Source organism: Zootoca vivipara, chromosome 14 (assembly GCF_963506605.1).
Source record: "Zootoca vivipara chromosome 14, rZooViv1.1, whole genome shotgun sequence".
Lineage (NCBI taxonomy): Eukaryota > Metazoa > Chordata > Lepidosauria > Squamata > Lacertidae > Zootoca > Zootoca vivipara.
In genome coordinates, this window is record NC_083289.1 from 50,345,665 (window position 1) to 50,367,866 (window position 22,202).

The 22,202-nt window shown below is 48.1% G+C and overlaps 1 long non-coding RNA gene across 1 annotated transcript in view; it reads left to right on the plus strand.

Moving 5' to 3' along the window:
- Positions 1-22,202, plus strand: part of LOC118093303 (uncharacterized) — a 171,037-nt gene that overhangs the window by 147,660 nt on the left and 1,175 nt on the right. The window lies entirely within an intron of this gene.

Consider the following 22,202-nt stretch of genomic DNA (forward strand, 5'->3'; position numbering starts at 1 on the left):
CCAGCCTCCCCATAAATCTTCTTAGTCTGGAGCTCCCTGTTGCGTCGAAGCAGCGCCATCTTAAAAAGCTCAAATCACTTTCGTTTTCTCTCATAGCCATGAAGATTAACGATCTTTATAAAATTTACAGCTTTTCCAGGCAGAAGACCCAAACATCAAACCATAAACTCTTGGTAAATTAATGGATCTCCTTGCCCTATAGCTGAACTTAGCTTCAGGTCGCTGCTCCAATTCAAAGTGCGTCACAGCTCATAAATCCTCCGAACGCGTCCAGGACTCCTTCCGTCCGACTAGGGGGGGGGGGCTTTTCTCATCGGCAACTCCACATCTTTAAAAAATATGCTCAGTAACAACAGTTTATAAAGTTCAACTCACACAGTCTTTTGCTTCTCTTTCACTCCAAACAAGCCAGGACATCGCGTCTGGGAAGGTACGAAGTAACTCATATGAAGAAAAAAAAAAAAACTCAATTCCCTTATCGCTCCGTCCCCATCAATCCTTCTTCCAGATGATATACAGCCTTTGACTCCTCTCCCTCAGCAGCATAAATTTCTCAGCAGTAAACAGTGCTTCTTCCCCTCCTTCTGAAGTATGTCCATAGATTTAAGCCTAATTATCTTCTTTAACCATGGAAATCCCCGCCATGCAGATTAGCGTCCGGGAGTCCTGGCCCTCGTAAGTGCTTTTCAGCCCAAGCTCCCCCCACTCCATAAACAGTCGGAGTGGGTCTGGGGGCATCGCGGGCCAGCGGCCCCTCTCCGTAACCCCCGGAGAGGGTAGGGGGTTGCCATTTACTCCCCTAGCAACCGCCAAATTCCTTACGAAGGTCAGAGGGATGGAAAACAGGTCCGCCATTCCTGCCGGCGGAAACCGGAACCTCTCGATCAAAGATTATTTATGTATGCAACAACTGCGGCGATAATATTATTAGGCCAAAAGTGGAAAATACAGGAATTACCAACATTGGAGGAGTGGCAGATGAAGATGATGGATTATGCGGAAGTGGCAAAACTGACCTGCAGAGTCTGAAACCAGGACGAATTAAAATTCCAAAGAGACTGGAGTAAATTCATTGACTATATTAATAATAACTGTAGAAGCTTGAAGACGCTAGCGGGATTGAAATAAATATTACGATGTGGACTTGATTTAATAAAACAAAAGTGTGAGATAGAGACTGGAGAAGGGAAAACCAGACGGCGGGAGGGAGGCAAGTCATAAGCTTGGCAGAGTGGAGGGGAATGAGACTGATAGATATATGTTGGAATTTATTTATTTTTTGTTTAAAATAAAAATTTAATAAAAATATTTAAAAAATAAAAATAAAGCAGCACTGGGTAGATGTATTTAGGAGCATATACAGTTGACTTATACTAGTTCAGACCATTGATCCTTCTAGCTCAATGTTGTCAATACTGGCAGGCAGCAGCTGCCCAGCGCTTCAGCATTCCCAGTCCTATCTGGAGGTGGTGGATACTGAACTGGGGGCCTTCTGCATGCCAAGCAAGTGCTCTTCTACTAAGTTACGGCCCTTTCCTAATATATAGAAGGGCCAGCTGTGAAATCAGTACAAATCTTGGTAGAACCTAGGGTCTTTCTGACCACTGAAAGGCCACAAGAGAAAGGCCCATGTGGACTAATTGTGGGAAGAAATCCCACAACCCTGGAGCCGCCACCAAAAAGGCCCTGTCCCCTACCATCCTAATCTACCTTAGTGACAGACCAGAGAAGGGGGAATCTCAGCAGGGCCAAATTAAAGTGAAATTTAAAGCATATTTGGGGCATTTGTCATTAATTTAGACATCTCGGAAATTTCAAGGGACATTGAAAATTTTCCAAAACTTAAGCTAATGGTTCTTATGTTGGCATCACTGGACTTTGGCTCAAGTGAAATGGGAGGTTGGATATTTTATTTTTACTTATTGCATTTATATCCTCTCTTTTTCTCCAGTGAGTTCTAGGTGGTGTACATGGTTCTCCCCTTCCTCAATTAATGCCCACAACAATCCTGTGAGGTAGGTTAAGCTGAGTGGCAGTGACTGCCCCAAAGTCACTCAAAGAGCTTCATGGCCAAGTGGGGATTCAGATCCCAGTCTCCAAGGTCCAAGTCCAGCATTCTAACCACTGCACCTGATTGGCTCTCATGTATTCATCTTCTTACATTTCTATCCTGCCTTTCTTCCATTAACAGAGCCCAAGGCAACATCCCGGTGATTGGTTCCCAGTCACCCTTCCAGGTATTGAGCCCGCTTAGTCTCATTTGCCTTCAGACCATAAGAACCTAAGAGCCTGCTGGATCAGGCCAATGGCCCATCTAGCCTAGCATCCTGTTCCCACAGTGGTCAACCAGAGAGGACTGTGGGAAACATGAGCCCAAAAGCAACTCTCCCCTCCTTTGGCTTTCAGCATCTGATATTCAGAAGCATTGTTGCCTCCAACTACGGAAGCAGAGCAGAGCCATCAGGGTTGGTAGCCATCAATTGCCTTCTCCTTCTCCTCCACGAAGTTGTCCAATCCTATTTTAAAGCCATCCAACTTGGTGGCCACCACTGCCTCCTGGGGGAATGAGTTCCATAGTTTAACTATTCACTATGTGAATAAGTACTTTCTCTCATCTGTCCTGAGATGAGACGAGGGCATTTCTCAGAAGTGATCCGCACGTCCCCAACCAAATATTATTACATAATATCTGCTCAATGCTCTTTCCACTGGCTTCCAAGTGGGCTTCCACTGGAGGCTGAATCTTTAGAAGAGGATTACCTGAGCAGCTCCTCAATGCCGACAATCCACTGGATTTATCCCAAAGCCAATCAACTCAAAGAATGATTGATCCTGACTTGGAGGTGTCAACCTATCAGCGAGCCGCCCGCCTCTGCCTTCAAAGAGTTTCAACATTTTAATTACCTCCGCCGTGATGTGGTTGCGCCTGATTTCAAGGCTGGCTGTGTCTAACTTTAGCTTCCAGCCATTAAATCATTGTTCTTTCCAAAGTTCAGAAGACTGATGAGCTGTCAGGACCCACCAGGCTCAAATGTGTGTGGGGGGGGGGGAGTTGAATAAAAAAAATATACCCCAAGCCAGACATGTTTTGGTTTCAGAGAACAAAGAGCTGTCCGTGGAGCCAGAGTATCTCAAAACTAAACAGCACTTGCTCTTCCCATTAAATTCTGCTTTCCTCTTGCAGTAGATTGACATTCCTGGAAGACAGGGGCAGAGTTCTCCTTCTTGGGTGACCTCTGAGAGCCCTTTCACCTTCTCTAAAAGTCTTAAAAGGTAAAGGGACCCCTGACCATTAGGTCCAGTCGTGACCGACTCTGGGGTTGCGGCGCTCATCTCACGTTATTGGCCGAGGGAGCCAGCATACAGTTTCCAGGTCATGTGGCTAGCATGACAAAGCCGCTTCTGGCGAACCAGAGCAGCGCATGGAAATGCCGTTTACCTTCCCGCTGTATCTACTTGCACTTTAACGTGCTTTCGAACTGCTAGGTTGGCAGGAGCTGGGACCAAGCAACAGGAGCTCACTTTGTAGAGGGGATTCGAACTGCTGACCTTCTGATCCGCAAGCCCTAGGCTCAGTGGTTTAACCCACAGCGCCACCCGTGTCTTATGTTGCAGCTAAAAGTCTTATGTTACAGCTATTCCGTCATCTTAGCTCCTGCATTCTGAACAAGCTGGCTCGTTTTGCTTTTGTTCCACCTTTGCGAGCAGATCCACTAACTTCTGGTCACCCCATGGGCTTCATGGCCACAATGAATATGCTCTGTCTCCACGGTTGGAGGCAGCGATGCTTCTGAATACTAGTTGGTGGAAACCAAGGGAGGGCAAGGTTCTCTTATGCTCAAGTCATGCTTGCTGGTTTCCTATCTGGTTGGCCACTGTGGGAACAGAATGCTGGACTAGATGAGCCCGATCTAGCAGGCTCTTCTTTTGCTTAAGGCTGAGTGGAGAGCAAAGCCCTGGTCTCCCAGGCTCTGACCCAACTCATTAACTCAGGATTAGCCTCCTTGGAGCTATCCATTGTTGGACTCCCAACCCGTTTCAGCCCCTGTCAGAATGCTCAGTGATCTGGGATGATGGGAGTTGTAGTTCAACAGTGTCTGGAGGGCATTACATTGGCTATGCCTGCTCTAACCGCTGCCCACACTGGTCTTGAAATCACACGTGGCTCAACTTCGGAGCACCAGCTCTCAACTTGATCTCTCTCACACAGAGATACAGCTGCAGAAACCTTATGACACCTCTCCCTGCTGTTCCTTGATTAAGGAGAAGAACTTGACAGATGGGCAATTCTAAAGAGATCATTGCAATGAAGCAGGTGTTTCTGCAGGGCCCTGTCCAACAGTAAATCCTGAAAACAGAACAGATCTATAGTCGGGCTGGGGAACCCTTTTCAGTGGGACACATTTCCTGGCTGCCTGGAGGAGGGGACTCACATTCTTGCTCCTCCACATGCCTTCATTCATAGCCTTGGTACAGTGGTACCTTGGTTCTCAAATGCCAAAAACACGCAAGTAAGTGTTCTGGTTTTTGAATGTGACTGTCGGCTATTGTTTCTGGGGTGCCTGCACCAATCAGAAGCTGCACCTTGGTTTTCGAACATTTCGGAAGTCAAACGGACTTCCGGAACCGATTAAGTTTGGCGCTTTTGTTTTTGCTATTTATTTTGCATTTTTGTTTTTGAGGCTTTTTCAGTTAATTTGTTGTTGTGACTATGTGGAACCTAGTTCAGCTACTGATTGATGGATTGTGTGACTGTGGAAATGGATAAAAAGCCCCCCCCCCAATCCAAACAATGACTATCATCAGTGCAGGTAAGATTTTTTTAATTTTAATTTTTATCATTTACAATACTGTTTTATTTATTTTAAGGGTACAGTATTAATTACTGCTTTCATTTTATGGATCAATGGTCTAATTAGATAGTAAAATTCATGTTAAATTGCTGTTTTAGGGGTTGTTTTTAAAAGTCTGGAACAGGTTAATCCATTTTATATTACTTTCTGTGGGAAAGTGTGCCTTGGTTTTGGAACGCTTTGGTTTTGGAAAGGACTTCCAGAACGGAATAAGTTTGAGAACCAAGGTACCACTGTACATCCATTTGCACATAGAACACACACATCCATCCTGTCTCAGAAACACACGTGCAGAAACTGCAGCAATTAAACAGCACTGGAGCCGTCCGTGAGTCTAATTGCTAGAGGGGGAGTGAAGATCACAGAGAGGTGAAGGTTAATATTGCCTCCTCCACCTGCAATCTCCACGAAGATCAGAACCACCCCCCATCCGCAGCAATTAGAACCAATGAGAGGCTTCTTTCAAGCCTAATTGCTGTGCAGTGGGGCAGCACAGTGGAAACGAAGGGGGTCACTCTCCAGCTGTGATGACTCTTCCCCCCCCCCATGCACAGCAATGGAACTCTGAAAAAGGTCTTCCACTGGAGGCAATGGGAGTCTTTCCCCAAGACGTCTTGCTGCATGTGAGGGAGTTTTCTACGAAACTCCTACACAAATAGCACTGCACACCTGTGCGAATTGCCCACACAACATTGCAATCTTATCACAGAATTGTTGGAGGGGGCTGTGGGTAACTATAACTTTGTAAGTACTACAAATATTCCAACAAAACCTACCATTTTGTGTAAAAATAATAATCCAGTGGACGCTCAGGTTTCGAACGTGATCCGTGCGGTAGGCGAGTTTGCAACCCGCGTCTGCGCATACACGCGCCGAAACCCAGAAGTAACCTGTTCCGGTACTTTCGGGTTTGGCACAGATTGCAAGCTGAAAAGACGCAACCTGAAGCAGCTGTAACCCGAGGGATGACTGTAATAACTTTGCATTAGTAGGGATGTAAAGTCAATTTTACTTGCATGACCCTCATTATACAGAACGGGGGACACCTGGCTTGATGGCAGTGCGTGCAAAATGGATCTGTGGGTCTTAGTGGACCACAAGATTAACATGAGTCAATAGTGTGATGCAGCAGCAAAAAATGTTATTGCTATTTTAAGCTGCATCAATGGAAGTATAGTGTCCAGATCATAGTACTACTCTATTCTGCCTTGGTCAGACCACACCTGGAGTACTGTGTCCAGTTCTAGGCATCACCATTTAAGAAGGATATTGACAATCTGGAACATGTGCAGAGGAGGGCAACCAAGATGATCAAGGGTCTGGAAACCAAGCCTGATGAGGAAAGGGTAAAGGAGCTGGGTATGTTTAGCCTGGAAAAGGGGAAATGGAGAAGATATGATAGTCACCTTCAGATATCTCAAGGGCTGTCATGTGGAAAGATGGAGCAAGCTTGTTTTCTGCTGCTCCCAAGGGCAGGGCTCGAACCAATGGATTCAAATCACAAGAAAGGCAATTTTGACGAAACATTAGGAAGAACTTTCTGGTGGTAAGCGTTCTTTGACAGTGGGACAGACAACCTCAGAAGGTGGCGGACTCTCCTTCCTTGGAGGTTTCTAAATGGAGGTCAGATGGCCATCTGTCATGGATTCTTTAGTTGCAATTTCTGCATTGCAGGGGGTTGGACTAGATGACCCCCAGGGACCCTTTCAACTCTACCACTCTATGAATCTACGATTCTTAGTAACGGTTACAAAACAAGCAATAAATCAATGGGTCACTGTATTGAGTAAATTTGGACTTGTGGGTCACTGTAATAGAAAAGTTTGGTAAGCTCTGTCATGCATGAAACATGCAGTTGCTTCCAGAGCTGTGAATACTCTGGGCTTTAAAAACATTAAAATTCAGCAACCTCTATAAATTATACAGATGGCAGTGATTTATTTTCTTTTGCATCATTATTCTTCTCTCTCTCTCTCTCTCTCCTGTTTGCATAATTTATTCCAGTTTTGATACTTACGGTGTTTATGGGGAGGGGCGGAGAGCTACGGCAGAAACTGAACCCCCCCCCTCAGAACCAGGAGAGGGCTGTAGCTTAGTGGCCCTCAGGTCCAGCACTGATCCTCCAAGCAGGGCTGGCCAAGACCACTGTATGAAACCCCGAAGAGCCACTCGCACACAGAGTAGAGCAGCAGTCCTCAGCCTTTTAACCCCACTTTTATCCCAAGCATGCCTGTAGGGGTGCTTTTCTTAATCTCCTGCCTGGCGGTGGTTGTGCTCCTTTTGTGACCCACCTTGGATCAGGCAGTACCAAAGGTAGATGGCTAAAGGTCTAACTTGGGATAATGAATCTGGCTGGGTCTCATAGGGAATGACAGGCTGAAAAACTCCCCCCCCTCCCCTCTGATCTAATGGATTGGCCAAATTAAACGTTGCACTTTAGCTGGGAATTTAGGGAACGGGTGTTAATGGCTTCCAGAAAAGACTGTTTAACCTTCCAAGTGTTAAAAAATAAGTGGTGCTCTGGTATAGCCTATTAGAAACAACTTCTCTCCCTCCCCCCCCCAATTTTAAAAGTTAAAAAACCCCTGAAGCCAGACAACGGGTCTAGAAGGCATCCATTATTGCTTTTCTGCAGGAGCAACAGCTGACATGTATACCCACAGGAAACATTCCATTAAAAGCTATAAGCACCACACATCCATACAGAATGGCAGTGGGCAGGTACTGCGCTGCTGGGTGGGATGCCCTGCTATTTTGTATCCCCCCACCCCCCAAAAAACAACAACCCAAAAAGCATGTGTAAGAGCTGAGTAAGAAACAGTTCCTGAGCTCGAAATGAATTACTTTTCACAGAAAGCAAGAGTGTGCAGGTCCTTCGCCCAGCTGGTGATTGAGAATCTGTGAACCAAGGTGAGGAGTTAAAGCTTCTAAAACAAAAGTCGTTCTTGCTAAAAAGAGTGAGTCACACTTCCCCCTGGAGGAGGAGGAGGAGGAGGAAGAGGAGAGCACTCTCTTTGGAAATGGACTTCCAGCAGATCTTGGACATTTCGCACCAGTGGTTTTGCATGGAACAGAAACGCAGGTCTTAAAATAGGCTCCCCAAGCACTCTGTGCGCAAATCTCAACGTGCAAGAGCAAAATGGAACACCCATCAGCAGAAGTAGCATACCTCCGAGTGCCAGGGTCAAAGAGTGGGGCATCCTTCATATGGCCTGCCCTCTGGCTGCCCCTTGTTGCAAGACAGTGTGCTGGGTCCACCTTGATGTGGTCTATCTAGCAGGACTCCTGCTTACATTCTGATTATTTCAGCATCCTACCAAGCTATTTGCCTGTCCCCATGACTAGAGAGGCCTAGGCAAATATGTGCATATCTGCTGAACCGCTACAAGTTAAGAATAACCATGGGCTTGCAGTTGGAAGGGAACATGAAGGTCATCTAGTCCAACCCCCTGGTAATTGAAGAATCTCAACTAGAGCATCCATGACAGACAGCTATCCAACCTCTGCTTAAAAACCTCTAAGGATCGAAACTGCCCTTCGCATCCTGGTCATCACCTGTTTGATTTACGCCCATCCGGATGTTGGTACAGGACTCTATATACAAAATGGTCTAGGCACAGGAATAGCTTTTTTCCTTGTGCCATCAAATTGTTGAATCTGTAGTTGTGGGCGAAAGGGAGGTCAGTTAGTGGTATGGTTTTCCCCCCGCTGTGCTGTTGTATTGTGAGGGGAGTAGTGTTTGTATGACGTACGTTTTTCTTTACATTGCAATGTAGTCGAAGCAAAATTCCAAGTATGGTTGATACTTGACCAATAAATTATTCTATCTATCTATCTATCTATCTATCTATCTATCTATCTATCTATCTATCTATCTATCTATCTGATGCAGTATGCAGTATGCAGTATACATACATTTAATGTGTGGTTTTTTTACACACGTAAAGCCCCGTGTTTCACCTTTCCCACTGGGATTTCATAGTACAGTTCTGCTCCTGCCCAAGCTTGTGTGATTTTCACTATCTGTGAGTGGATTCCCCTGGACTTGATTCAAATGTCTGCTTAGAAAACCAGGAGGTTTCCCCCCAAAGTTGGAAGATAGCTGAGTGGTCGATTTCCTGAGCCCAGATCCAAGTTTAGGAACCACATCCTACTAGAAGCGATGTCATCAGCAGTGCATCAAAATTAAAACCACTTCCTCCAGCCCCCCCTCTCTGTGAACCCGGGGCACCTCCCTGAGGCCACCTCTCCCAGACTCACCTGAAGACCAGCTGTGGCAGCAAAGATTCACACTCCCTTGGGATGCTGTGATGCCATGGAATGCTATAACACCAGTGCCCCATGCGCAGGGGTCTTGGGAAGCATCGTTCTCCAGGGCTCCCGACTCTCAGGAGCCCCAGAGAACTTCATTCACCAGTGCTCAGTGTAGATGGCCCAGTGCAGTTATGTCAGCCTAGGCACCCAAGGAATGTTGGGACAAAGGCAGAGACCTTGCTGTCATTATCCTGCCACTGTTTAAGTTTAGAATAAGGGGAGCAATTCTGGGGAGATGGGAGGACTGGGAAGCAGCGGGGTGTGTGTGGAACAAACACTAATAGACCCCTAAGTTGTGGAACTCCCTACCCACAAAGGTGCATCTGCAACCTTTATTGATCCACGAGACGTATATTTTTAAGACCCACTTTATTCCTGTGGTTGTAAGATGCTTTACACTGTTTTTTAATATTCTGTTTTAATGTTGTAAACCATAGTCATGTAGGATACAGGCCCAAATCCAGAAGGATCGGAGCTGGTTTCATATTAAAGCGGGGGCATGCTACATTTGTATTCCAAACTCCCCCAGCTCCAAACTCACCGCATCACAAGTTTCCACAAAGCTTTGTCTTTTCTGACAGCGAGTGTCAGTGCTCTCTGCCTGGCATCATCTGGGCTGCATCTGCTTATCTTTCGAAAGCAATGGGACCTGGGGAACGAGAAAGCATAACCGGGGGCGGGGAGGGGAGGGGGGGTTGAAACAAGTAGAGGACAAATTTTACTGGGAAGGTGACTGTAACAAGCCAGTGGCATGCATCTGGGACACGGTTTGGCACGGGGGCAACGGAGGACAAGGTGCAGGCAACCCCTCTCCTTTCCCCGCCAAAAAATCCTGAGAATCTGACCATGTCTGCCAGTAGGATTTGCACAGCTGAGTGTTCCTTTCCTTCCTAGGAAAGGTTGAGGCAACAGGCTTGATTTTTAGAGGTGCATCAATCACCGGCCTCCTCCTGCAGAGCCGAGAAATGTTCCCAGCTGGTGGCGTCTCAGTGGCCTGTGGGCAGCAAGTTAACATTTGCGCTCCATTTCCCAGTCTAATGCCAATCTCTCTCTCTCTCTCTCTCTCTTTCTCTCTCTCTCTCTCTCTCTCTCTCTCTCTCTCTCTCTCTTTAACACCACTCACACAGATAAGGAGTAGGAGGGATCTTACAGAGAGGGGGAAATCTCCCCCATTATTTTTTGGTATGAGCTAACTTCCCGTCACTGTGATGAAGAAGACCTTTGCTTTGCCCCCTGTATGAAACAGTCCTGCCAATCACCACCTTTTAAACCCCGGAAGGCACCCTTTGCCCAAGCTGCTGCCCCCTCAGATGTTTTGGACTCCCCCATGGACAAAGAATGATGGGTATCAGCAGGGCCGGTGCGTCCATTTAGGCGGACTAGGCCATTGCCTAGGGCGTGAAAATGGAGGGGGCGCTGCCGAGCCTGCCCCCCAAAACCCCCGCGCCACCGCCGCCCTGCCAAGGCGCGCGCTCGCGCTCCTCCCGCCTATGGAGGGGATGGTGAGAGCTCCCCAGCGGCGGCGGCCGCAGCGAGCAAGTGGTGGCAGTAGGGGCAGCAAGCCGAACCCACAGGCGGGAGGAGCGTGAGCCAAAAGGAGAGCTCAGCGCCCTCCCGCCCACGGAGGGGACGCTGTGAGCTCCTCAGTGGCTGCAGCGAGCAAGCCTTCAGCTATGGGTGCTGCTGCCGTCGCCGCTGCTCACTCCCTGCAGCCGCAGCCGCCGCTCGCTCGCAGCAGCCGCCGAGGAGCTCAAAGCGTCCCCTCCACAGGCGAGAGGACGCCGAACTCCCACCTTGGCCCGCACTCCTCCCACCAATGGAGGGGACGCAGGGGCATCAGCGGTGTGCGCGCGTGCGTCATGACGCATGCGCCCGGGGAGGCGCCAGAAGGTGTTTTTGTCTAGGGTGCAAAAAGCCCTAGTACCGCTCCTGGGTGTCAGTAGGCTTGGAGAATCACCCCTAGGTTTGCAGAAGTACAAAAACCTTGAGAAAACTGCCAAAACAGGTCAACAAAGACTGAGCATGCTCAGTGGGCATAGAATGCTGGCTGACAGTCCAGTGGAGTGGGATGGGGATGGAATGGCGTGACTGGAATCCTAAACAGCAGCGACCCATGCTGCAACATTATGTTGCAGCACGCTACTTGCAACAGGCAATTTGCAATATGTAGCTTGTTTGTGCTTGTGGAGGTTGCTTGTCTCTGTTGGTTTTATCTGCAATCGCACACAGACTAAAAAGGAAAAGGAAAAGAAATAAAACATTCACATGTTTGACTTACTCTGGGGACATTTACTCTACAAATCATATTTTATTCCAGTTGTACTGTTAAGCTTTCTTTAAATCCGGGGGAGGGGGACCTCTGGGCTTCCAGATGGGGATGAACTACAACTCCCACCTTCCCTGACCACTGGCTATGCTTGCTGGTGCTGCTGGGAGTTGTAGTTCTAGACCCAGAGAGCCGATGGTTCTACACCACTGCTCTAAGAATCATGGGAATTGAAGTTCTTAGTGATCTTCGACCTTTTTGTCAAACCTGCATTTCCCAGGGTTCCCTAGGGAGAGGGAATAACAGTGAAACCCATTTAAAACTGTAGTGTATTGATGCAGCCCTTCATCAGCTTCAGTTCCCCTGAACTTTATCCCAGGCATCCCCAAACTGCGGCCCTCCAGATGTTTTGGCCTACAACTCCCATGATCCCTAGCTAACAAGACCAGTAGTTGGGGAAGATGGGAATTGTAGTCCAAAACATCTGGAGGGCCGAAGTTTGGGGGTGCCTGCTTTATCCAATAAGGCAGAAAAAAGGCTGGATCAGCAGCGCCTCTTGTGGTGGTGAAGACTCACTACAGCAGATGAGTGCTTCAGTGTGGAATATGGATGAGGTTCGTTTTCTTGATCAAGGCTATACTGTATTTCCCAAACTTGGCTGGTCTCCAGCTCCCATCACCCCGACTCTGGCATTGCTGGGATTTGTCATAGTCCACCGAATCTGCCACAAAGCCAGGAAAGCATGAGACCTTGGCCACTGTCAATCAAAATAGAAGACTGGACTAGACAGATGGACTACCATTGCTAGATCAGAAGCATCCCAGACCCCGATATTTCAGGGCCCAGACCTGATACCTGTAGGGGGGGCTGGTGAGGGCCCTATTGATCTCACAGGGTCTGGGCCCCAGTGATGTCCTTAAGCATGACTGAATTCTAGAGATGGAGGTTAATTGGGAGAGGGAAGGAGGGCAGACCCGCCCCCAAAGAGTCTATGCAATAATTTGCAGTCAGCTCCTCCGGGGTTGACACTTGCAAGCTGCACACGTGTGTGTGTGTGTGTGTGTGTGTGTGTGTGTGTGTGTGTAGACACTCTCTTGCACCGGGAGATTCAAGCCCTCCCTCTGCTGCATGGAGCCGGCCAGGCAACTCCGGAGACCTGGAGATGTGGCAAAATCCTGTGCTGTTGTGCCTCCCTGGTTCCAGCGACACAGAGCAAGAGGGAGGGCAGCCTTCACCTCAGAGGCCAAGGGGCCTTCTTAAGAGCAAGTCTGCTGCTGCAGCTCCTCTCCTCCTTTCAGGGGAAGACTAAGTCTGTTACACACTGACAATACCAGTGGCTTAAGCCCCATAATCCCTCCTTTACTTGACTTTGGGCTATTTTGAGCAGGAGATTAAAAGTGATTATCTACATCACCTGAGATGTTGCCTTTTTTCTTCCTTTCTCCCTCTCTCTCTCACTCCCGGTCTCCCTCCTCTGGCCATCAGCTCGACTGCGCTGGGTTTTCCTGCTCCCTGCAGATGGAGGAAGCCTCTGTGCCTCTTTCCTCTCCTGAGTCTTCCCCCCTTTCCTGTTGCTGGGCACAGGGAGGTTTTTGCCCAGCGATCGCTGAACCTGGATGATATCTCTCTCTCTCTCTCTCTCTCTCTCTCTCTCTCTCTCTCTCTCTCTCTCTCTCTCTCTCTCTCTGAAAAGGCCCTTGAGAGTGCCCTGGTTTCAAAGCGAAGAGGGCAAGCGAGGGAGAGAGCTGTCGCTTGTCCTCTTGTAGGCTTCCTTGAGGAATCTGGCAGGCTACTGTGGGAACAAAACGCAGGACAAGATGGACATTGGGTCTCATCTCTCACAGGACTTCTCTACCCTTTTGGTTATGCTAGAAAAACATGGTTTTCCTGCAGTATTAGCCTTGCCGTAATTCATTCTAATGTTAAGGCTGTGAGTGCTGATGTTTACACAGCCAAAACAGCACCACCCATTCATATGAGGGACATCTATGCAGGCTTGGGGAAAACCCCAACGTTTTCAGACTCTTGGGCTGGGGTGTTGTTGTTGTTTTGGGGATTGATTTTGTGTGCATGTGAGAAACAGCCTGAAGAGGATGGAGCATGCTTAGTGGCTACTAAATGCTGACTGGCTAGTAGATTGGAATAGACTGGAAGGGTGAACGTCACCACTCCGTGCTGCAACATTTTGTTGCAGATTTCACATTTGTTGCATATCTCATCTGCCCCGCATTTGCCAGGGGCAGGCCTGACTTTTTTGCAGCCTGCCCCTCATGAACTGCTATGGATTTTTGTGTCCTTCTTGGGGATTCCTTGTTCAGATGCTGGTATGAATGGCTCAAGGAGTTGTCTTTCTGCTTTCCATTACAGGCCAAGGGCTTGAATGGGGAGCCGAAGTGCATCACATTGTGCTGCAACTGCGGAGGCCTCCTTTTTGCTGTTGGCAACATCCTGTAGCACAACCCAGGGTGGTTCTTTTTGCCACCTATCTTTCACCAAACACCAGCCACATCCACACCAAACATTTAAAGCTCTAATGGTGACACTTTAAACCAGGGGTCAGCAAGGCTTACCGGACATAGGCTGGATCACTCCTGTGGAGATCCTCCATGGGCTGGACTGGTGCGCCGGAAATCATGTCTGCACATGCCCAAACACCGAAAATCGCACCTGCGCAGAAGCAATTTCCGGTGCCATGGACATGCGCAGACATGATCTCCGGCCTCTGGGCATGTGCAGAAGCGATTTCCAGAGCCACAGAAGAGAGCCCCCCCCATGCTGCGCTGTGCCGGTTTAGTGCAGCGCGCGGGGACTCACCCAGCAGATGGCTCGGTTCGGGGGCAGCTCATAGGTCGGTTAAGTGACCCTCATGGGCCGCTTCCGGCCCATGGGCCTTAGGTTGCCAACCTCTGCTTTAAACAGGCATGGCTTCCCCTCCAACCCAAAATAATTATTCTGGGAGCTGTAGTTCATTAAGGGTGCCGAGAGCCATTAGGAGACTCCCCAGAGCTTCTGGATTAGGTGGCATTCCTATCACAGCAAAACTTTCACTGGTGTTCTGCAATATAGGGGCGACTACAGCCCCATTTACACAATACAGTTAAAGCCCTATGAGAACACTTTGAACAGTCATGGCTTCCCCCATGGAATTCTGGGAACTGGAGTTTGTTAAGGGTCCTGAGAGTTCTTAAGAGTGGTTTAACAATCAACCCCCTCTTCCCAGGGAACTCTGGGCATATAGTGCATTCTTGTATGATATGATTTTTTTTTATGTACACTTTCCGCAGTTAATGCATTTTTCTACACATTGCTTGGCAAGACAACTGTATTAAATATTTCAAAAGATAGCAGTGTTTCAGCCTGCAAACTGATTCAGAATTTGGGGGTCTCACTTTTAAACATGAACTGGATTGAATTCCTTCCCCCCCCCTCCAGCCAACCTAGATGCCCTGCTTAAGGGCATGGCGATCTTAGCAACGAGATTAGAAGTGCTCCAAGCATGTCCCCCTTTTTATTGCTGGAGGGTTGATGCACAGCCACCACTTGGAAATGGACTTTATCAGTTGCAGCAGGTTTAATGGCAGGTTACAAGCTAACTGACATTTCGCATGCCTGTGTTTTCATGCACAAGAGGTTTCTATCTAAAGAAAATCCATGCACATCCCTCCCCACAAAGAAACCTGGGAATGGTAGCTTCCCCCTCGCAGAGCTACAATTCCCAGCACCCTAAACAAACTATAGTTCCTGAAATTCTTGGGGGGAAGTCACATGCTTTAAATGTGGGTTAAATCTATGGTGTGGATCTGCCAACATACTGAGGAAACAGCTGAATCCTAGAGAAACTCTGCTAGCGGCTCCACATGGGAAAGGGCACCCACATGTGGCAAAAATGGGGACAGAGAGAGCCTGTAGGACCCCTCCATGAATATGGGTGGGCGGAACTCTAGGACTGTGTCTCGTTTTGCAAGAGGGGGGATTCCAGATCTTCTGTCACAAGCCTGCAAAATTTTCCTCTTTGTCTCAGCCATGAAATGTGCAGGATTCCTGCTGCCCCCCCCCTTCAACACATGGTCACCTTGACCCAGCAGTATTGTTCCCCCTGCCCTAAATTGGAGGCACGGTTTGTTCTTCTACTTGAGATGTTTTTCATTTAGAGTGGCTAAGAGTCAGAATGACCTGTCTTCAACCGAGGCCAGCCCCCTATGGTTTCAGAGTGAGAAAATATTCCAACTAAGCTTCCTGCGTGGAAGGAGGGAACTCCAGTCCAGCGAGTCACACAGAGAAGCATCGGGAAGCCTCCTCTGAGGGCAATTCGGCTGCTCGACCTTTGCACTGCAAGTGACTGGGTGAGCCAATTATGCTCTACTGCAGAGCAGCATCCAAAACACCTACCTGCAAGTGTAGGATCATTGGGCAGAGATAAGAGCAGAGCAGAGCATCATCCAGAGACACAGGGAGCACACTCAGCTTTGACCTCATGCCAGTTGTGAGCTCTTTCTGCATATTCTGGCAGTTAGACATACTAAAGTCTTGTGCCTGGCATATGTAAATAATTGTCTTTGATGAGGACTGGACTAAACTTTTGGAAGTTCAGCCTCAACATGTTTGTGTTAAAATGTTCGCTTCTCTTTTGCATTTTAGCTGGGGGGCCTGTGAATTTCAGGTGCAGGTGGGTTGAAACTTGCTAGAAGTCTCTTTGGCTGGAAGCCACCATCTTTCTCCCAAAATGCATCTTGACAACGGGCAGCTGCCACCAAAAGAAAGGTGGTCTCACCTGCAGCAAACATTTTAACCTAGCACACTTCTTGCTCAGTGGCATTTCTGGGTGTGATGGCAGCCTCCAGTCTAACAGAGTTACAAGGGAGCTCTGGTAAATGTCTCTCAAAAATATTCTGCTCCCAGTAACAAAAATGGTCTCCAACTTTCATGGCCTACAAGTGGGGCCAACCAATGCGGGGGGGGGGCAGGAGTGCCAACTTGGCGCCATGACCATGAGTGTCCGGGGCCGTGGGTGCCATGCAGCGTGCATGGCCCTGGCACCAACCTGGGGAATTTTGTGGGTGCTCAGGCACCCAGGGCCCCAAGGAATTAGCACCTATGGGGGTATTGTTGCTTAGCCTTAAGCTTTCCTACACCAATGCATAACTCAAAGACACTTTGGGTTATAATTCCATATCACTAACCTGGAAGAAGTCCCCGTTGGACTCAATGGGGCTTGTATGTGGGGACAACTAGAAGTGTCTAGCTCCGTTCCACATTTTTCCAATCTTAATTTGGTTCATTTTATTTCCACATGTTTGTGATTGTCTACAAGAAAATTCACCTGAATTTTCATGCTCACAGCTCCCCAAATAGGCATTGTTCTACATAGCTTGGCTTAGTACACACCTTTTGGCAAGCACTTTACTCCTAGGTAAAGGTAAAGGACCCCGGTCAAAGGTGACTATGGGGTTGTGGTGCTCATCTCGTGTTCAGGCCGAGGGAGCCAGTGTTTGTCCACAGACAACTTTCCGGGTCATGTGGCCAGCAGGACTCTTCTGGCGCAACAGAACACCGTGATGGAAACCAGAGCACATGGAAATGCCGTTTACCTTCCCGCCGCAGCAGTACCTATTTATCTACTTGCAGTGGCATGCTTTCGAACTGCTAGGTTGGCAGGAGCTTGAACAGAGCAACGGGAGCTCACCCCATCGCGGGGATTCAAATGTGGGACGTGAGTGGCACTGTGGTCTAAATCATTGAGCCTCTTGGGCTTGCCGATCAGGTCAGTGGTTCGAATTTACCCCAACAGCATGCTAACAGAATTGCATGCTATTTTCACTAATCTGCATACATGAGTGTGCACTTTTTGCTAGTGTGCCCATTTTTTGATGGGCCAACTGTGCCATAGATCTCAAAGGAGAGCTGCATTTCTGCTCCATGCATTGCTTTGAGAAGTGTCGGTGCGGTAAGTCCCCATTAAAACACGACCCGGAATGGATGTCTCCCCGATTCTTATTTATGAGCAGACACATATTGGGCTCGCACTGTTAGTGTTGTTTCCAAAGAGGAAGAGGCAAGCGCAAACCTCAAAGGGGAATCTCTCTCGGAAAGCTAAAAAGGTTTTGTCAGAGCAGACTTGCTCCGAGACAGCAGCGCACCCTCTTGCATACGTTCGACACACCACGGTTCTCATTTCAAATGCCACTAGGTTAGATTTAGACTCCATCTGCCACGCTGGAAATTAATGGCAATCATTAAGGAGCAGCAGCAGCAACAACAAAAGGGGGCTCGAGGAGAAAGCTGGCGAAGTGGGCCTTGAGGTAAAAGCAACAACAACACGCAGCCATCTCTGCCAGCGAAAAAATTAAAACTATTTAGACATACAGCGCCATTTATTACTGCAGAGTTCTCCTTCCACCTGGGGTTTAAATCTCATTACAGTTTGCCCAAAACAGATGTTACCCTTTTAGCGGTAGGTTATTAACGATAAAACTCAATTCCTCCAGAGAGAATCCGTGTCAGGAGTTTGTTTGGAGATGGCTTTTCTTTTCGCAAAGTGTGGACCGGCCTTTGCCAAAACGGTGCCCTCCAGATGTTTGCGGCTGCTGCTCTGGCAACTGCAGGCTCTCGGTCAGTTCATATAAGGAGAGGCGATCTTTGAGGTATTGGGTTCCTGAGCCAAATAAAAACATCACTGACACAAAGAGCTGGGGGCTGCAATACCCCCTCCCCAAATTTCAAAAGAACTCCACGGAGGCCTGCCATTGGTGGCGGCCGCTTTGTGCCAGGCATAAGCTAAATAAATGTCTGGCCCAAAAGAGATGGTAGAACCGAGGGTGTTTGCTGTGACTTGTTTGCAAAGCATTTTGAGGATAAAATTGCTTGCATCCACCGGGACCTTGACTCCACTGTTACGACAGATGAATCTCAAGAGGTGCCCAGAACACTGTCTAGTCCTGTTATGTTGGACGAGTTTCAGTTAAGTAAGGCTTGAGGATATGGTCAAGGTTCTGGACCCTTGCTCCTTTTGGTTGATAAAAACTAGCAGGACAGCTGGCTGGGCCAGGGAGGTGAGGAATGCCTCTTTGGGAGAAAGGATGGTCTCTGCCTGCTTGAAGGAGGCAGGTTGTTCAATGGGGCAAGGTGCTTTGAGTATATTGCATCGATCTTGGCCCGGCCGCACTGGCTACCAACTAGTTTCCAGGCCCAACTCAAAAGTGCTGCTTTTGACCTATAAACAGCTCAGGACCATAATACTTCAAGGACTGCCTCTCTCCATATGAACCAATCTAGACCCTGCAATCATTTGATGCCTTTTGTCATATGGGTCTGCTGAAAGAGGTCTGGAGGGTGGTGACATGAGAATAGGTCTTTTCTGGGGCGCCTCCCCGTTTGTGGAACGCTCTCCCCAAGGCTGCTCACCTGGTGCCTTCATTACATCGCTTCAGGTGCCAAGCAAAAATGTTCCTCTTCAACTGGGCCTTGGGCCAATTAACATTCTGTGTCCTTTGAAAATGTGTTTGTGGGCGGGGGGGGGGTGATTGTTTTGTTTTTGCTCTTGTTTTTATTGAGTATTTTGCGTTCTTGTTTTGCATTTTTATGTAGTGAACCGCCCTGTGATCTTCGGATGAAGGGCGGCGTACAAATTTAATAAATAATAAAATAATGGTATGCATATCAAGCATGTTTAATGTAAAAGCAGAAGATCGCAATGACTCGCATTGCCTACCTTGATCAGAATGGGGAAAGTGTCGCAGGGCATGAACGAGTCTCCCGTGGCACTCCATCTCACTCGGATTCCGATATTTCAAAAGGCCGAAGTTGAGGCGGAGGGAGCCAGCGGGGGGGATCACCCAGGGAGCTAATGATCCTTCGCCTCTTAAGCAGATGCTACGTGTAATTATCCTCAGTGGCCTTCAGCTAGGCTACCTGTGGGTTGTGATCCCGTTAGATCTTTATGAGCTAAGCGGCACAAGATGGGACACATCAGTACAGATCAGAGCAGCAGGAAGCTTCGTTCAGATGAGAGCAATGACAAGCGCGCTCATGAGAGGCATAAATGGAGCACGGCTCCTTTGACATCTTCAAGGCTAGCCCTGTCTTGGGTGAGAAGGCTGGACTGGGGCAGGCATAGCCCTGTTTTGCGCTTGCCCCCTGGGCTGGCGGCATCAGGCACCTGCTAAGGTGGTACCTCCAGCAGCTGAGACACTGCCACGCTTTGAGGCATCTTAACTGCTCCTCTTGTTGCTGCCGCCAACACACACAAGGGCATTAAAAAGTAGGCAATGTATTATTTGAATTCAAAGTACTCCTACGAAGCGTTATGACTGTATGACCAAAGGGGAAATGGGCATCCCTTCCAGTAAGAGCAAATTGTTTGTCAAAAGCAGAACTTCCATGTGCAGCAATTGTCTACCTGAGGTCAGGTTTTGAATTGGATTTATTTGGTCACAGGATCATTAAAAGACTGCATTTTCATAAGATCAGCCAATACCCTCTGGAGTCCGTCCCCCCTTTGAGGCTTTTTGCCACCCAGCCCTCTTCTTGGTTCTGTGCAAACCCCTTTCAATGAGTTTTGACATGTCAATTTGCTCCCGAGTAAGCTTCAACAAGATTCCTTTCAAAAAAATTTTTTGTTTGATTACTCATTTTAGGAAATGATTATTTTCTACTCAATTTTAGGTTCATGTAAGGTGAAGAAATGCTTTTTGCGAGTCTAAAGTAGAAAATCTCCTTCAATCCTAATGCAGCCGGGGTGACCAGTTTGCCAGGCAACTGCCTCTGGCAGGAAAAATGCTCACACACCCCTTACTTTCCTGTGTGTAGATGATGTATAGTCTGTAAAATGACTCAACCTTAGCTATTTAAGCACATTCAAAGTTCTGAAGGGATCGCAGAATCATAGAGTTGTAAGGGACCCAAGGATCATCTAGTCCAGGGGTAGGCAACCTAAGGCCCGGGGGCTGGATGTGGCCCAATTGCCTTCTTAATCCGGCCCGCGGACAGCGTGTTTTTACATGAGTAGAATGTGTCCTTTTATTTAAAATGCATCTCTGGGTTATTTGTGGGGCATACCTGGTGTTTTTACATGAATAGAATGTGTGGTTTTATTTAAAATGCATCTCTGGGTTATTTGTGTGGCATAGGAATTCATTCATATTCCCCCCCCCCCCCCAAAAAAAATAGTCTGGCCCACCACATGGTCTGAGGGACGGTGGACTGGCCCATGGCTGAAAAAGGTTGCTGACCCCTGATCTAGTCCAACTGATTCTCTTCCTCAGCTTCCCACCCATTCCTCTGTCCCGCCAGAATTTCTTTCTCACACAGTTGCAAACCCACAGGGGATCCTATCTTCTGCTTCACTGGGGAGAGCCATGCAGCCTCTCCAGATTTTCCAACTCTCCCTCTCCCTGCATCAAGTTGTAAATGAACCTTCTTCCCCTTTCCCCATTAAGCTGAAGGACTGAGCTGGCAGCTGCCATTCACTTTCCCCCTTCTTTCTCCCCGGCTGAAACCCAGACATGCGGGAGGCTGGGAGCCTCAATGGTGCCCCTCTGGAGGCTTCGACCAGGGCAGAAACCCTGGCTAGATCCCCCCCACCCCACCCCCCAGCTATCGCTCTGGTTTGGGCTGCATCCACACCACACATCTAAATTATGTGAAAAGTACAGAACTTCCCCCCAAAAGGCTGGGAACTGTAGTTTACTACCCCACAGAACTACAATTCCCAGAACCTTAACAAACCCAAACTCCCAGAATTCTTTTGGGGGGGAGTCGTGTGCTTTAAATATATGGTGTGGACACAGCTTTGGGCTCTGGCCTAGGTTTACATCACCCTTTGATATCTCCTGGCCACTTTGCACCCCACCTTCCCCACACCCCAGATCTAAAATTTCTTTGGTATATCTGGAGAGCTTTTTAAGCTTTCCCTGCCTGCCATTTCTCTCTCAAGATCCTCCCTGCTTTTGCTGAGTTCCCCTCATTTAATGAACAACAGCTAGGGGAGAGGGAGAGGGAGGGAGGAATGCTAGAAGTTGGCTGGGGTTGGCTTATATTATTTCACTCTACAAAACACAGAGTTTGTGGATCACAGTGCATCCCAATCCCAACCTACCTGCTGCGTGCCACCCTCTCGGTGCACCCAATCCCGGTAAGAGGAACTAAGCCACTGGAAATTAATTCAGGTTTGGAATCAAGGGCCCCCTCATTATCCAACTCTGCTGCAATTCGAACCAAGTTCACCATGCAAGTGTGTGGAAGCTGATCTGGGAATATGCATAAGGGTGAGAGAAGGAGAGGAAGAGAAAATGAACCCAGACAGCAGCTTGAGCCTGAGAGCCTCCTCCCCACACCTGACGTATACGAAATGGACATCCAGCCATTTAGCGGAGGCTTCATCATTAATAAATGTTTGCTATACCATCTTAGAGATGTCTGCTCTGATTATTGTACACATAATGAATAGCTCTGGCTCATTCTAACATTTGGTGCCTGCAAGCCAAATAATAAAAATAAAAGCACCCCCACCTTTCCCATCTCTTTGCATGATTAAACATTTATCATTTGTAATGGATCGCGGCCTGCTATGTCATTACTCTCTTTTGGTAACAAGCAGCTCCTTCATTTATTGATAAACTGACCTGGGCAACATGGAAAGAGGATCCTGAAGAGGCGCTGACAAAGAGGGAGGCAGGAGGTGGACTTGGGTGCAGGTAGAGGGGGGGAGGCACAAATCGATGTCTAGGTAGGAAGATGCATGCAAGCAGATGAAAGCAAACTTTACGCCTGTC